Genomic DNA, 4,348 nt, shown 5'->3' with positions numbered 1-4,348 from the left:
TTGCAAAGAGTAAGAAAAAAATAAATAGATGGCATGGTCATCCCAGCTCTACAGTCTCTACAAGGCCAATTCAACATCTCTTACCAAGATGCTACTTGGTGTATCAATAGACTTCAGGCAATTCTCTCTAGGTTGCATCTTTAGATGCAAATATTTTTTTAAGCTTCTCTCCTAGGACTGGGGTTTCAAGAACATCTCAAGAAGTAACTAAACAAGAAGTGGAATTTCCAATGGAGCTGCAAACAGTGGTCTTGTAGATTTCTATGTAACTCAGCTTACCCTGTTGCCATCAAGCATAGCTATCTGCTCTGGCTTATTTTGCATCAAGGGCTATGGTCTTGGAAAAAATACCTACGAATTGGTGTCAGTTCAAGCATCTATGCTAGATGCCACAAGTATGTTGAGGATATTTCTCAAATCTTTTCCTCACTGCTCAGATACCTCTAATTTTTGTTATCCTCTACACCTTTGTGTAATGACCGTAAGCTCTGACCCTAACCTATTACTAGTGAAAATTGTAAGGGAATGGATATACCATTATGGACAATATGGAGAGGAATTACTCTTTGGATTATTTGGAATTCCAGGAATGCTGCTTTGTTCAAGCCCCCCTCCTTCCCATCTCGTGTCCTCCTTATGGAGTTAAGGAAATGTTCAAACTCCCTGATTAAAGTACCAATAGGTCATACTTTGTCAATCTCCACTCTGCAGAAAACTTTCAACTCGACCCAGTGGAGAAGAAAGATTCCTTTGTATTACTCATCTCTTAGGCTCACTGTTAGAGATGTACTCTACATTGTCTAGTTCTTTAGATGCTGGGGTGACCCTTCCCCTACTTGTGGCTCCATGTAATTCTTTTTTCTTTCTACCTTAATTCAAAGTTCTACATTCTTGAAAAAGAAAAAGTATAGGATACACAGCCACAAAATTGATTTCCCTTACCTTTTGATGTACATGTGTTAGTGCATGGATAAATTTTAGACTTTATAAAGAGAATAAGCAAGATTTGATGCTAGCTGCCAATGTTCGGGAAAAATGTGTCTCGGCTTAATATTGTGCGATTTTCAATTTCAAAAATGCCGGTCGAGGGGAAGGGGAAAAGGAAAATTTCCACCCCAAAATAGAGAAAAATAGTGTAAAAACCCGAAAAAAATTTCTCTTGACAGAATCAAGAAAAGGAATTTTGTATGTTTGGAAAAACGATTTTTCCCGAACACTCCTAGCTACTTAAGAAAGATTGGGAAGGGTAGCTAAACTTGTGGATTTGCTAATTAGATCAGAGCCTTTGCTGAGGGATGTGCACGCATGTGCCATGAATAGGACCTCTTGGGAACGTGGTGGGACATCTCTAAAGGGCATATACACCACAAAAAGATGTCCATCTTTTTCCCGATGGCATGTGCCCCCATTGACGTCCCCTCACACCTACCCCTTAAGGAGAAAAATGATGGATAGTACTGTGTGTACTTTATAGGGTGTGGCCACCTAGTGTGGGAAGTAGCTTATTATAAAGGACAAACGGTACAGCACAAAGCGGTAACGCGGTTCACTTGAATTTTACTCCTTCCAGATCATAGTGTGGAAGATGCGGATGGACCCGAAAAGCCAAAACTCTCATAGGCAAACCAAGCACTCCGAATTTATATTGAGGTGCCATTACCTAGATACTTGCCCAAAATACATGAACTAATCCGTGAGTACATTAACATCGAGAGGTTCATCCGTCGAACGGACGTGAAAGAGCCCATTCCATGCGGAGTACAGAGTCCGGTCGAGGCGAGGGTCTCACACTTGGGAGATGCCCGCCCGTCTGAGACGCGGCGAGGTTTCTAAGGGCTGCGCGCAGAGCTAGCTTACTGGATCCAGGTAGGAGATGGAGTAGACCAAGGGCGGCCTCAGCTCAGAAGCGCTGTACTTGGTGGCGATGCTCCCCAGCAGCTCTTCGAAATGGTGAGCCCTTGTACTCCGCGTACCCAAACTCACGGGCGGACATATGCAGCACCGGCGCCACCAACGGATGCGCCAGTAGGGCTGTCCGAATGACGTAGCAGGTGCTGTAATCGGGCCCCAGCAGCACCGGCAAAAACCCTTTCGGGAAATTCATGCACTCTTCGCTCTGATCACTCATGTGCAACTCTTCTTCCGAGCTGCAGCTCCTGCTTCTAGGGAGATGGGGTCGCCCAGCTGCTTGAAGGTGCTCATCATGCGCTATACTACTGCTGTGGAGAGGTTCATACAGGGGATTGGCGTTTGGAGAGTTTCCCGCTGCGAGAGTCAGCAGAGAGTCCATAGCACAGCAGGCTGCTTTCTGTAGCTTTCGAATTAAGCTGCCAGCCATCATCACTGGCGCGCGCGCGCGTGTGTTGTGTGAGAGAGAGAAAGAGAGAGAGAAACGCTTGAAGCAGTTGCTTGTGTAGGCATTGCGCAGCTGATGTGCGGGTCTTGCGTAATAATGCACTTGGAACTGGCCCCCAACTCCCAAGAGTCAAGCCAGATGCTGACCTTTCGTTGGCCTATTCTTGGAATCGCGCCCACCCCTAAAAAGCTATGGTTTTGCAACTGTTTACGACACCGGCTGGCTCAGCCATCAGCTGGATCGTACTTTCCGGGACTACGGCTTCGTGATTCCAGCAAAGGACGGTGAGCACCTAAAGGTGGGTGAGCACCTGCGGGTTGTCCTCGCAGCAGGACCTCGCCCAAAACATTTTTCCTGACCATGATCCGGATTCCGGAATTTCCGGTTTGAAGCATTTGCCCGTATATTTGCAATTTTGACATTCCCGTATATTTGCAATTTTCTTTAAGACAAGCTCGAATTCTAGCCGGGATTTTCCAATTATAGCACTCTTAGACTTTTAAGTATGAATGTGTCTCAACTTGTAGACAATTTGATCGTGCTCCAAAAAGAATGTCTCCATAAACTCAGACAACGTAGAAATTGTGTTGTGGGTGTACCGTGTGCACTGTGCATTGTGTACACTCCAAGAAGATGTCAACAGCCAATTGTAGCTTGTTGCTTCAAAGTTCAGTATGAACAAGCGCTTGCCCTTGTTTGCCCAAGAGACCAGAGCAGGAGACATTGGGTTTCTCCACTCTAGTCTCGGCCTACTCTTGTTTGTCCAAGAGTAGGAGACATTGGGCATAGCGAAAAACACCCAATAGTGTGCCACCTAAGATGGGAGAGTGTTTCAAGGGTCAAAATTGAGAACTTTTGGGCAGTCAGGGTACTCTCTAGGAGCGCTATTATGTGTCCATACACACGAGAGAGTAAGATCAAATTGATGTGATGAAGGTAGCTGGGTGATTATAGAAAACAAGCATTTCTGCACATGAAAAATGGGAATGAAATGGTCTTCCCAGCCCCTACTGTTGGGACTTGTGCTTTTTTTTTTTTTTTTGCTTGAACCTTAATTTAATACACTTTTCACAAAAAACAAAGGGAGTGAAAGGGAAGACTACAACATCCCTTGCATGTGCCTTGTCTTGGTGTGATGTTGGTGCGGTGACCGCTTAATGCGTGAATGCGGGAGAAGCATTGAGGTGCCTCTTAGGCTTGCTTAGGGTACCATTGAAGAGCAAGCACGTGTACACACGTTATCTAGCTCCAACCTAGTTAGTCTCTTGATGACGTGCTCACACCCTGGACTCATACAGAGCCCACACTATAGCTACCACATTGATGCCCCCCCCCCTCGCCCAACACCACCAACTCTTGATTATAGCCTATTGTCTCTGCCCTTCATGTCACTCTACTGTCAAGGTGCATCCCATTGCCAGAGACATTGAGATCCAAACCATCCGATGCTTGAGAGTTTTCTTATAGTTTTTGCGAAATGAGGACATCTTGCAAAAGACTTGGGAACTCTCAGTTTGCTGCAAATCTTGGTTTTGCATAGAGGCTGCACATTAAGCTTAGCCGAGCCATCATGGAAGAAAGTTAAAGGGCAAGGCGATCTCACAAAGAAGAACGGAAAATTCCACTTAATGGATGATGGTGATCTCATAAAATTAGGAGAAAAGCCAAGGGTACTTGTGAGTGTTGCCACTAATGTCTACCCCTGACTATCATTACTTGTAGAGTTTGTGGTAAAGACGGGTTATGATTCTGCAATGAGAGGGCAAATGTCCAACAAGCTTGGTTAGCCTTGTGTTGAGAGGATGGCTATTTCAACTGGTCGAGCATCACCATTGCAACTGGTCTTGTCATTGAATCATATAGGCCTATTAGTGACAATGTTGGAGGTATCTCAAAAATGGCAAGCATGAGTCATCACATGCCTAGGGATTCTCCATAGGGAACACCACCCCCCGAATTTGAAGAGGTAGTGATTTCTACTTCCAAACAATG

The 4,348-nt window shown here is 45.1% G+C and overlaps 1 pseudogene; it reads right to left on the bottom strand.

The window, feature by feature from the left end:
* Window positions 1-1,617: 1,617 nt before the first annotated feature.
* Window positions 1,618-2,378, bottom strand: LOC147448451 (uncharacterized; annotated as a pseudogene).
* Between the last annotated feature and the right edge of the window lie 1,970 nt (window positions 2,379-4,348).

The sequence above is a fragment of the Adiantum capillus-veneris genome, chromosome 10, assembly GCF_014529385.1.
Source record: "Adiantum capillus-veneris isolate H3 chromosome 10, ASM1452938v2, whole genome shotgun sequence".
NCBI lineage: Eukaryota > Viridiplantae > Streptophyta > Polypodiopsida > Polypodiales > Pteridaceae > Adiantum > Adiantum capillus-veneris.
The sequence above is the reverse complement of the archived record's forward strand: the minus strand, read 5'-3'. Positions and strand labels throughout refer to the sequence as shown.